The sequence below is a fragment of the Natrix helvetica genome (genome assembly GCF_964273705.1).
Source record: "Natrix helvetica genome assembly, chromosome: 1".
Taxonomy (NCBI): domain Eukaryota; kingdom Metazoa; phylum Chordata; class Lepidosauria; order Squamata; family Natricidae; genus Natrix; species Natrix helvetica.
Window position 1 is genome coordinate 62098626 of NC_138548.1, and position 13403 is coordinate 62112028.

General features: G+C 40.6%; 2 protein-coding genes across 5 annotated transcripts in view; one reads left to right on the top strand and one right to left on the bottom strand.

Moving 5' to 3' along the window:
* AP4S1 (adaptor related protein complex 4 subunit sigma 1) overlaps positions 1-13403 on the bottom strand; it is a 36147-nt gene that overhangs the window by 20453 nt on the left and 2291 nt on the right. The gene's annotated exons all lie outside the window — the stretch shown is intronic.
* Positions 4331-13403, top strand: part of STRN3 (striatin 3) — a 57744-nt gene continuing 48671 nt past the window's right edge. The window contains exon 1 of the mRNA XM_081936879.1: positions 4331-4354. The gene's annotated coding sequence lies outside the window, so the exon portion shown is untranslated. The remainder of the gene's footprint in view (positions 4355-13403) is intronic.

Below are 13403 nucleotides of genomic sequence, written 5' to 3' on the forward strand. Positions count from 1 at the left end.
ATTTCTTTGGCTTTTACTTAGAATTATGATTTGTAAATCATGATTTATGGTTTAGTGCTTTATGTACATGCAGCCTGGTTCAATGGTCTAGCTTGGCCCTTTATTATGGATTAGCTTTGCTTTTATAATTTTTAATTTTTATATATAATTATATAGTGTTTTTAACTAATGATTTCCTTATTTACTGATTTTACTGGACTTTTGTATACCATCCAGATACACTTTCCAGACATAGGCGGCTGTATAAATTTGAGTAATAAGTAAGTAAATAAATAAATATGTCTCTCCTTCTGTTTTAAAAATAACTTGTTCTTCATCTCTAGACTCAAAATCAATACCTATATGCAACAGTCATTTATACACCTGCATTTTCTCCAGAGTCTATGGAGGCAAATGTTCATTTGGATCTTTTTACTGTAATGATGGTCTATCCCCTGACCTGCTGTGCTTGTTACAGTGGAATCAACATTTTCACAGGATGAAAGTGGGCAAGGGGAAAGCTACTGCAGGAACTGGACCCAATCATGGCGTTTTCTGTCTGTGCGTATCTACTGCCAGAATTCTCTGGTAACATTGCAATTACAAAGAATTTGAGAAGTTGACATCCATAAATCTGGGAAGTTGCTGCATATATAAAGATTTGATTTAATTTGATTTGTATAGAAAATGCTATTTTCCAGACAGCTATTTCCAAATATTGTTTTACTAGACATGTACCCTTTCAAGTGGAAAACACTCTTTTGCCTATGAGTGTGAACATTTGTTTCCTTCTCTGCATTATGTAAGGAGAATCTCTCAACTATCAATGTATAAAAGAATAATAAAAACACATTAAAGGAAATCTGTCTGATGTGTAAAAGTGGAACGCAACTTACATCTTTATAAATCTTTAGCTACAGTAAGTATTGATTCTTGAGTAAGTCCCATATATTTTCATTCTGACACTTTGGCACCCTTTATCTGATTATCTCTATACTATGCGGAAGTATAGCAAGTGTTAATTCACATTGAAAAAAATAATTGCTTTAAAGAAATATATCCATTGCATATGAAGATATTATTCACCCACCACCCATAATCACTCCAAGAACTCTGGTGTATATAGAGAAGTTAAATTTTTCCAAGACCAGGGGATAACACTGTAGAGTTGTTGTTGTTATTATTCATTCTACATAAATGCATGTTCAGTAACATAAATATATGCTCAAATTTTCCTGCTCCACCACCTTTTCTCGTCAAACTGGCTTTACAGGTTCTGCAAATTTCAGAGCCTAATTTCTGATGTTACAACTTGCCCTCCTACAGTATAAATGGTAGGGTTTTTGGTGTTTTTTTTAAAATGTGAAGCTATATCCAACAGTATGGATACAGTGGAATTGAGACTTTGATAAAACACATTTCTGCTTCCCCGGTAGATCCAAAATTTGCTCCAGAAGTTTGGAAACATTTCTGAAATGGTTTTGGGTGTGTGCAGATTAATGAAGGAAGCAAGGGTAAAGGAGAGTCCCATTGTGCAAGCAGAGACCTGCTTGAATTTTTTCAAGTTTCACAAACTAATGAATCAGTGCTTATCTATATAACTATATATCTCTACATTTAAAAATACAATCTATGTCTCAGGAATGTGCTACTTTTCAAACAGCTTCCTTCAGGATTAAATCTGACTAGCATAAAGTAAAATCAGTTTCATCATGTCAATGATTTGTACTGGGCCAGAGAAACCTCTACTTTGAAATGGATTAATATGTTCTTGTTTATTTCATTTGATATAACTCCAATCTGTTCTGATCAAATGCAGCAAATTGTTGGTGACTAATGCCAAGGTAGGGTTGTAAAGAAAGTTAATTCTCACTGGTCATCAAAAGTTACTGTATAAACTATGGATGCTCTCCCATGAAGGTTTAGAATAAAAAATGCTATTGATGATGTACAGCACAAGTGCAACACCGAACTGGAAACAAAATACTGTGGCAAACGATCAAGTATTGAAGTTGCAAAAGAAGTGCACACTTCTTCTGTCTGTGTGTGTTGCCTTCAAGTCAATATTGACTCCTGGCAACTGATAAGTTCCAGCAATTTTTTGTGAGTATATTTGCACGCTGATCTGCATAGTGGGCAGCTACAATAATAAGATCTAAGAACATAGGAGTAATATATTGTACTTCTACTCATGTAGAGATATATTAGGATAGTGAAGAAGAATTCCTACATTTTCCCTCAACTTCATAAGACATAGAAACTATAGTCACTATAATGTGCTGCACTGCCAGATCTACACTGAAGTTTTTTATTCTCTATCCTTTGCCTAATTCTGACGTTACTGATTGATGAATAGCGGATTTCTTCATTGGCACCATATTTCTATGAAACCCTGCCACTATGCAAACTAACAATGTTGCTCTTATCACATGGAGGCATAGTTCTTGTTCTAAATGCAAAATGTAATTATGAACTTGGTTAGGGATATCTGAATGTCCTATTGATTTCATCTTAAAAGATGCCTTGTTTACTGTCATGCACATGCTTGCAGGATTTATTTATCCTGTCATCCATAGTCCATAGATGAGCAAAGGTAACATAATTTTTTTTCTGGTCAATGTGGAAGTAATATTCTCTACCTTCTCCTAACACAAATCTTGTATTTGCATCAGATGTGAGACTTCAGGCACAACTGTAGTGATGATAGCAGGGCTGGAATATACCATCTCCTATTGGCTGGTTTTAGTTGATGTGGTCATGCCCCTTACTCTCAGGTCATTATTAACTTCCTTGCAGCTTCCTTGTATTTTGATTGCTGACATGGCATGGCATGACACAAGTGAGCAAGACTAAACTCACTAGAGAAAACCATAGATCAGAATCTCCCTCTGTGTTTTCTTTAGTGACCATGGTGAAGCTATGTTAGATCAGGTAGATTAGGACATTTCTACTTTACAATTTTTAATGGCCCTGGTATTGCTAGAGCAGCAGGGGTTAATTGTTAGAGAGAATGGTATACCACTGCACTAAGAAAGTGATAGTCCAGAACATTTTTGAACAGTCCATGAGATACTAACGTATCATCATTTCAGAGTTCTTGATATTGTTAGAGAGAAAAAATAGCCAGGGTTTCTCAAAACAAAATTGTAAAGATTTTACAATTGTTAAATTTACCATTTAACAGATTGTTAAATTTACCATTCCTGCCATATATCTAAACATGACCCTTTACCCAGGCCTAGAATCATACCCCTGACTGATGGTTATTTTTCCCACTAGTTGGGAAACCTATCGATTGTTGTACCTTAATTTGCCTTGCAATGGACTATTAGAGAGGTGTACTTTGGTGTAAGTATCTCTGAAAATCGGACATGATTGAACAGAAGATCAAGCAGACTGTTAGGACAGTAGCACTGATTGGATTGTTATTGAACACAATAGAGACTAGCTATAGAGGCAAAGCTAATTTCTGCTGATATGTTTTGTGTGGTTTCATGGACTGGAGCAAATCACATTGCAATAGCTGTCTATCTGAATGTATCCTTACCAGATATTCAATGAGTACATTGAATCTCATTGTCCCCCATAATCTGACAATATAGTTGGCATCCCTAAATAAAACAATAATATCAAACACTTAAAATATTAAGAAATGGTTGCAATAATTGCTAATAGATTTTGATATAACACATAAAGAGAAGATAGCTGATAGTATTACAAAGCTTAGAAACTATGTGCAAAGAAACAGAAATAATCTTTTAAATATTACGAAGATTTGTTTAATGTTAATTACCTTCTGCCTAATTAATTCCTAGGAAAAGCTGTGACTTTAAGAAACTGCAAAAAGACAGTTTGTTGATAATATTTTTTTAAAAGTACATTTTTAAAAAAATGCAATATTGTAATGAATGAATCCCGAATAATGACATTCACTTATTTGTATTTGCAACTATATTGCAGTTTTGGAAGCTAATTCTGAAATAACAATAGAAATAGAACTGATTCATAGTTAATATGACATATGTATGCATACAAGATATTTTGACAAGTGAGGCCTACCATTCATTTACTCAGCCCTTTTCTTTCCTGACAGCATTTCATTGAATCATAGGAATCTATCTTAAGGAGTGTCAGACCATCAATATCAATAACAATGTTGTTAAAATACCAAACAAATCTCTAGAGTTTCTGACTGGAATTTATCAACATTTGAACATACCAGAAAATTAACCTGGAACCTTTGACATAAAAACCCCAACTGTTTTACTATTAATTCACAGCTTCTCTCCGTAAGAAGTAGGACTGACAGGGTGTCTGAGAAAACCGTAATTGTCTCTTAGAAGAGGAGGTGCTACTAACAACTTTGAAAATCTGAATAAGTTTTTCCTCGAAAAAAAATCCTCTAGAAAATTCAAAATAAATAGGGATGAAAATTGTAAAACAGAAGCTTTTGGGCCATCTATAAAAACTCCACAATTGTTTCCACTTCTCCAAAATGTCCTTTTAAAATACAGAAAGAAAATTAAAAGAAGTTAAAGTGTGGGAGAGAACTCAGAATTTTAGAATTTCTAACATAAACTTCAGAGCAGAAAAAAAACTTTTTTCCTTTAACTGTCCCCCTCAGTCCTTTTCATTGGCAAAGCCTGATAAGCTTGATAAATATTTGGACATATTTTTAATTTAACTTAAAAGAGCTACAATCTATTGTATTAGTTTCCTTTTGCCTAATTGTAAGCAGAAAAATGGCTGAAATGTGAGTAGCTTACTGATGCAACTCAGTAATCATTAAGAAGATCAGGATTATAAAGTGATTAAAGATCTGATCCCAACTAGATTATAATTTCAACAAATATATATATATATTTAATTACTTAAGAATGTTTTAAAAATTTCATAAAATTATTTTTAAATGTTTGGATAAGGATTCAATTTAAAGCATGAATATTTAACACTGTTGAATCAGATGTTGCAATAACTGATTGGGGAAGTGTGTCAAAAGTAATAAACAGGGAATGGAACAATTCATAGATCCAGTAAAACAATCTGAGAATGTATGAAGTAGTCATCTTTTAAAGCTATGAAAATCTGGAAATGTAGTTTCTAAAAGATTTAGAAGTATGTATGATAACGCTAATAAGTAACAATGAAAATTATTTTATATGAAGACAAGGGATTTGATTCTACAAATGGACAATATTTTTTAAAAAAATTTATTCTAAAACTGATATTGTTTGCAATGATGGTTGATGGAGAAGAAAATCTGAAATTTGCAGGGATTAGATGGAAATTAAAGCCTCTACCAATGATATTATTTCATGAAGGATACTAATGCATCCAGGTGTTATCATTAAAACTAAAAATAAATGTTAAAACCATTCAAAAACCTAGCAGCGTTGATATGTATTGAAAGCTGTTACTCACAATCTTGAGTTATGAAAAATGGGAGGTTAAATAATAATCTGAAACGCTAACTCTAAAATCTGTTTTCAGCAGAGACTGGTTAAGGGAACATAAAAACCAAAAAGAAAGATGTGAGAACATGTGAGCATCGGATGATTGTCTTTCCCTCAACCATTACACAATATCAGCTTCTGAGAGCATCACCTCTGGCTAACAGAGACCTCACTAATTAAGATCTTCATTTTGGGTTTGTATATAGTCTTTAAATACAACGCTGCAGTTCTTACTTTTGTTATTAACAAGTACATCAAGCCCTGTAATTTTTTTTTACTTAATCCTTTTTAAGGCTATTGATGCTAATAACCATTGCAACATCCTATAGAAATAGATCTGACCAGTTAATTACCTGTTATGAAAGTACTTCATTGCTTTCTTTGAAATCTGCTACCTGTCGGTTTGAATTAGTACTTTGTGGAAGTTCTGCTTTGAGAACCAGTGCGGTATAGTGTTTAAGATGCTGATCTAAAACAGGGGACCCAGGTTCTAATCCTCCCTTAAGCACAAAAGCCAGCTGGCTCACCTAGGGCCGGTCACTCACTCTCAGCTCTAATTAGCATGAGGCTCTGCCAGAAGCTGGCTGAAAACAAAACGTCTCATCACATCATGTACTGAAAGCTTCGTTATGAAGTGACTGTATTTTCAAAATTTGGCTGGATGAGAAATAAGGACTATCCTACATTGAGATCTATTCAGCTTCTTTCCCGTAATACATTGGTCACAATTCTGTGGTGGGGAGGTGGAATGACTGTTGTATACCACAAAAATCCTGGTAGTTAGGAAATGGCTGTTCCACAGGTGGCCTAATATGAAACTGTATTTATGAAACCAGCCCTTGGGGTTAAGCTGCTGTTGCTACTGTACCATACTTCCAAATGCACAGTAGCATCTCTAGTTCACCTATCAAATGTCTTTGAAGGCCTATTGTGGGTTCACATATTGCTACTCTAGGCCGATTCCCTCATATTATGGAAAACTTCCATTAGTTCCTTCATCAGATTACTTCTTTGTGACAATAGGATTGACTAGAGACCTTACTTTCTATTAAAAGAATGGGTTCATTCAAACATCCTATCACAAGAACCTGATGGATCTAAAGGGCTTCAGATTGGATTTGGGGAATAGCCGGTGATCTAGAGGGCAGTTCTGTTGAATGCCTAGTTGGACTATGGAACCCAATGGCCAGAAGAACGTTAGATAAACCTATTCACACCACTGAGGAGCTCTGGAAAATTACTGTTTATTAATATATGCAGTCAATTATTATTATGAAATTTGTTTGCCACCTATCTCACCATGATATTTATTTATTTATTTATTTATTTATTTATATTTGGTGCTTCTAGACCGCCCCCTCTCCCAGAAGGGACTCGGGGCGGTGTACAGTCCATAGAGAATATCACAAAATACAATAAAAAGTTAAATATGTACAGTTTGGAGGAGGTTAAAATGCAATTAAAAGAACTGTACAAAGCTAATATAAATATAAGTTTTAAATCCCTAAAACTGACACAACAAATTAAAAACCTCTAAGATAACCAGATGATAATACATTTGCCAGGAGGGACAGTTGTAATTATGCCAGGCCTGCTAATCGGAACAGGTGAGTCTTCAATTTTTGCCGGAAGGAGCGGAGGTCAGAAGTGGTTCTAATGTCGGGGGGGAGGTCATTCCAGAGGGTTGGGCCCATCACAGAGAAGGCCCTACTCCTTGGTGTCGCCCGTTGGCATTGCCTAGTGGACGGCACCAGGAGAAGTCCCTCCCTGTGTGAGCGAATTGGCCGCAGCGATGTATGTGGGAGGATGCGATCCCGCAAGTAACTAGGTCCCGTGCCATGGAGCGCTTTAAAGATGGTAATCAGCACCTTGAAACGCACCCGAAAAACCACAGGTAGCCAGTGCAGCTCGCGCAGGAGAGGTGTTACGTGGGAGTACCTCGTACTCCCCATCACAGCCCGCGCGGCTGCGTTCTGAACTAACTGCAGTCTCCGGGCGCGTCCCAAGGGCAGCCCCATGTAGAGAGCGTTGCAGTAATCCAGGCGGGACGTCACCAGCGCATGAGTGACCGTGCGTAGGGCATCCCGGTCCAGTAGGGGGCGCAATTGGCGCACCAGGCGAACCTGGTGGAACGCCCCCCTCGCCACGGCTGCCACATGGTCATCCATTGACAGCCGGGCATCAAGGAGGACGCCCAAATTGTGCGCCCGTTCCACAGGGGGCAATTGTTCGCCCCCTATGGCCAGCGATGGAATCAGCTGGCTGAACCGAGGTGCCGGTAGCCACAGCCACTCGGTCTTGGAGGGGTTGAGTTTAAGTCTGTTGTCCCCCATCCAGACCCCGACGGCTTCCAAGCACCGGGACATCACTTCGACAGCCTCGTTGGGGTGGTTTGGGGTTGAAATATACAGCTGAGTATCATCAGCGTAGAGGTGATACTCAACCCCAAAACCACGGATGATCTCACCCAGCGGCTTCATATATGTGTTGAACAGGAGAGGCGAGAGGACCGACCCCTGTGGCACTCCACAAGTGAGTGGCCTCGGGGTCGACCTCTGTCCCCCTGTCAACACACATTGCCTCCGGTCGGAGAGGTAGGAGCCGAACCACCGCAAAACGGTACCTCCGACTCCTATCCCCTCCAACCGGCGCAATAGGATACCATGGTCGATGGTATCAAAAGCCGCCGAGAGGTCTAATAGGACCAGGATAGAGGAACAACCTCTATCTCTGGCCCTCCAGAGATCATCAACCAACGCGACCAAGGCTGTCTCTGTGCTGTGCCCGAGTCGGAAGCCGGACTGGCGTGAGTCTAGATACTCAGATTCGTCAAGGTGTCGTGGAAACTGCTGCGCCACCACATTCTCAACAACCTTCGCTAGAAACGGAAGGTTGGAGACTGGACGATAGTTAGCTAGCTCCATTGGGTCGAGTGAAGGCCTCTTAAGTAAGGGCCTCACCACCGCCTCCTTCAAGGCGGTTGGTAAGGATCCCTCACCCAATGAGGCATTCACCAGGCCCAGAAGCCAGCCTCGGGTCACCTCCCAAGATGCCAGTACCAACCAGGAGGGACACGGGTCCATTAAACATGTGGTGGGTCGCAGCCGTCCACGCAACCTATCCAAATCCTCGGGGGCAACAGAATCAAACTCCTCCCAGGATGGTCTCACAAGACTCGCTGTTGGCGGCCCGTCCGGTCCGCTGAGGGGGGCCCATCCGCTCCGGATCTGAGTGACTTTATCCTGCAGATATTCCCCAAACTCCTCTGCTCTGCCCTGCAAGGGTGCCCCCTGCGTCCTCTGTGACAAGAGGGAGCGGGTCACCCTAAACAGGGCAGCAGGGCGGTTATCCACGGACGCAATAAGAGCAGCGCAATATCTACGTTTGGCCGCCCTTAATGCCACAAGGTAGGTCCGTAAGTAGGCTCTTACCTGTGTTCGATCAGATTCGGAGCGTGGGGACCTCCACCTGCTCTCTAGACGTCTCCTATGGCGCTTCATCACCCTCAGCTCCTCGGTATACCAAGGAGCCCGGGTGGGTCGCTGCCGCAGGAGAGGTCGCAAAGGCGCAACCCGGTCCAAGGCCCCAGCCGCCGCCCTATTCCAGGCGGCCGCTAGGTCCTCTGACCGAGCGCGGGTCAGGGCTACAGGTAATGGCCCAAGCTCCGTCTGGAACCTATCCGGCTCCATCAGGTGCTTGGGGCGGTACCAGCTTGGACCATCTGGTCCCGCCTCCTCGCGGTGGGGGGTAGCGCCAGGGAAGTCCAGCCGGAGACATGAGTGATCTGACCATGACAGGGGTGTAACAACAAAGTCCCCTATACCCAGATCACTCGTCCACTGCTCAGATACAAAAACAAGGTCCAATGTGTGGCCACCTTCATGTGTGGGGCCCTGAATTAACTGGGTCAGGCCCATGGCTGTCATGGAAGCCATGAACTCCCGAGCCACCTCAGACGCTGCTCCCGTCGACAGCAGGTTGAAATCCTCCATAACCACAAGCCTGGGGATCTCAACCGCCGTCTCTGAGATCAGCTCGAGGAGCTCGGGCAGGGCCGCTGATGTATAGCGAGGAGCCAAGTATACAATCAGCAAACCCAACTGCCTCCCTGGGCCCCATTTCACACCAAGGGACTCACACCCGGATATCTGAGGAACAGTGAACTCCCTCGGCTCTAGACCTTCCCGTATAACTACCGCCACCCCACCACCCTTACCCAGGGCCCGAGGCTGATGGAATGCGCAGAAACCTGGTGGGCACATTTCCACAAGGGGTAAACCACCCTCGTGGCCCAACCAGGTCTCCGTTATCCCTGCAAGGTCCAGCTCCCCCTCAGAGATCAGCTCATTAATGAGGGGGGCCTTGTTGGTTACGGACCTTGCATTGCAAAGCATCAGCCGTAGGCCCGGGCTCTGTAGTTCCTGGCCACCTAGGTTGCGGGGGTTGGTACAAACGACCGGGCGTAGCCAACAGCCACGGTCTCCCAACCGACCTTGTAATCTTCTTTTGTCCTCGCATCCCCCCCTCCCCGCGACCGTTGTAATCAAACAACCCTCTGTTGGAATAACTTGTTCCCTCTCCCCCCCCACTCCGCTCACTTCCCTCCTGGACTCACCTGTTCGTCTGGCACTGGCTTCCCTCCTGGCCTGGTTATCCCCCCCTCCCTTCCCAGAACCCCCTAAAAACAATATAAAACATTTAGCTAAAAAGCCCCTCAGCTTCCTCTTCTTCCACCTCTCGGGGTTCACAAACCCGTCATCAAGGCTGGCCCTTGAGAGAGCCAAGGGCCATACCTGCGAAAGAGGGGCCTCCCGCAGGCGGAGCAGGTCAGAACCTGAGTATATCCAACATACTCAGGGAAATTAAATGGGTGAAGAGATTTCTAGAGTGACAATGGGCAAAAGAAAAGAAGCAAATATGACTAGACACAGGAATAAGTTTAGGTTCAAATATACTTTGAATAAGGATGATGGAGAATTATTCCTTTTTTCCTTTGTGGGATGAATTGGACATGAGGTGGATAGGATACAATGAGGCCTTCAGTGGTTCTTAAGGATGTTGACAGAGTTCTTTGTAGCTGTACCTCCACTATATGTAATCTTGACCCCTATCCCTCCTATCTAATTAAAGCAACCAAGGAAAAGCTTGATGAATGGACCTGAATGGATTATTGTCATTTACTTCACATGGAGCTGACCTTGAATATCAACAAGGGGGAGGCAACAGAGGTTGAGAGTTCAATCCTAAGCAGTGAGAGACTTTCTCTACTAGGGTGCAAAGAGAAAATATTTGCTGTGAACTTCATGTAGGTGTCAGGAAGGGCATCCAGCCAGTAAACGCTCAGCTTCATTCTGTCGCCCAGACCCCACCCCGAAGCAAGGGATTACAGGGTTGTAAAAAGAAAAAAAAGGCTGTTACTATTATTGCATGGTTTACTATATACAAAAGGGATTTTTTTTGTACATTGTTTCCAAGAAATTTATATATTTATAAACAAAGTAAAATAATTTATATTTTACTTTGTTTATAAATGTATAAATTTCTTGGAAAACAGCAAAATATTTTGAGAACAATTTTTGTTTACTTTTATGTGAAATAATTTAATGAGGGCATGCTTTTTCATTTTAATGTGCTGTTTCCATTAAAGAACAAGACATTTGGGAATAAAAAGGAATCAAGACCACAAAAGAATGCTCTAAGAATTATTATTAATCTATAGAAGTAGCAATAGTATGGAACATTAAACCCTCTTTAAAGAGTCCCAAGAAGAGACAGAGAACCCTATCAAACCAAAAGGATAGATAATCCCCCAGCCGCCAAATGCAATATAGTAGTTGAACCCTGCATTTTTCCCAAACTTGTGTCCAGATTCTCTCATGGGAATGAAGAACTCTCTTTTTCAAAATGTGGAGGAATTAGCTGAGACGCCGATTTGGGGAAGGAAATGAGAAAGTCTTATAGACATCAACTTACTTAGAGGTTAAAAGGATCTCATTTTTGGATTGTAGAAAGAACATAAATTGTAATCTGCAAAGTAAAACTAGACGGTATGATTCCCAGAACTGTTACTGTGTTTTCCCAAAAACAAGACAGGGTCTTATTTTCTTTTGACCCCCGAAATTATTTTTGGGGAAGTCTTATTATTTTTGAGGCGCAGGAGGCAGAGAGCGTGCTCACCTCATGGCTGCTGCTTTGTTGCAATATTTTTGGGGAGGGCTTATTTTCGGGAAAACAGGGTAGCTCAATATTGAATTAACAGGGGATTACACATCTTTGCCTAAGAATCAAGACAACACTGTTAAAAACTGCTGCATTCAAGTGTTTTTGATAATTTCTGGGTTTTTTCATATTTGATTTCTGATTTTTAAAATTTTAAGAATTATTTTAAAAAACCTAGGAAGGTGTTGCAGAAATTATTTTTTTGATAGCTTGCCTTTACTTAGTAGCATCAATGATGCATTGATGCTCAGATAAATAAGAGAAAGGCAAACTTTAGAAATGGAGGTCCTGATTTTGACTTTCGAGCAGAGGAAACTTGATTTTACCTAAGGGCTATGAATAGAAGCTACAACAGCAAAAAGTGATAAAGATATATTATTGTCAGTTGCAGTCAGGCAGAAGTTGTAAAATGTTCCTGTACGTAGCTTACAGTTTATATATGGGTTACAAAGGTGACTGCATAGACTATCAAAAGATAAAGAAGCTGTTCACTACAGCTTTAACCAATTTTATTTTAAATATTATGATGGATTTTCTATAGCTGATCTCTAGCAATTGCCTAGAAACCTCTCCTCTTACCTATTTATCCGGAGAGAAGTTATCATCTCTTAATATAAATTCATATTCATCACAGTAATTTAATACTAGGCTCATTCTCCAATTTCTATTTGCTCTCCTACTTTGGATGACAGTATAATGATAACAGCTCCAGTGTCAAAATCAAAGCATGCTTATATCCTAGAGCAGGATATATGTGCTGTGCGTGTGATGAGTGAGGAAGCCTCCCCATCCACCCAAGTTGGTCAGCTGTAGACATATGAGGAATGAAACTGCAATGCTAAGAATCTGTTGCTGGCCCAATCCATCATCAGTGACTCAAAGCAAGTGATCTGAATGACTACCAACAGTGGGAGACTATATACAGAGAAATCCGTACTTGCCTTCTGAAGTGAAGTACTGTGCAATGAAGCAAACAAAGGACTCCTATGCAGTCCTTATAAAAACCTAATATAAGTTCCCTTCTGAAGCCAGGAAGCAACCTTTTATTCCTTCTACATTCCCATTTGTGGAAGAGTGAGATAAAGAAAAATTACGTATAGTCAGAATTAGATACCTGAACCAGAAATGCTTTTGTTATTTACTCATAGTTTCCTGCATGAGGAAAATTTCATCCTAAAGAGGGAAAACATTTTTAAAACATTCAAATGACTATTACATTTATTTATTGTGATTTTGTTATCCCACCTTTATTTGTACAGCCCAAGGTAATATACATAACACAGGTAGCCCTTGACTTACATCAACTCATTTAGTGACCGTTTCAAGTTACAATGGTATTGAAAACTCAATACAGTGAGTTATGACCATTTTTCACACTTATGATCGTTGTAGCATCCCCATAGTTCCATGATCAAAATTCAGATGCTTGGCAACTGATTCACATTTATGACCTTCGCAATGTCCTGGGGTCATGTGATCTCCTTTTGTGGCCTTCAGACAAGCAAAGTAAATGGGGAAGCCAGATTCATTTAATAACCATGTTACTAATTTAACTGCAGCGATTTACTTAACAACTGTGGCAAAAAAGGTTGTAAAATGGGGCAAATTCACTTAACAAATGTCTCACCTAGCAACAAAAATGTTGGGTTCAATTGTGGTTGTAAGTTAAGGACTACCTCTACCCCTTCCTCCTATTTTCTCCACAACTGTATATAAGTAGTTGGGCTAAGAGGGAGTGACTGATTCAAAGAC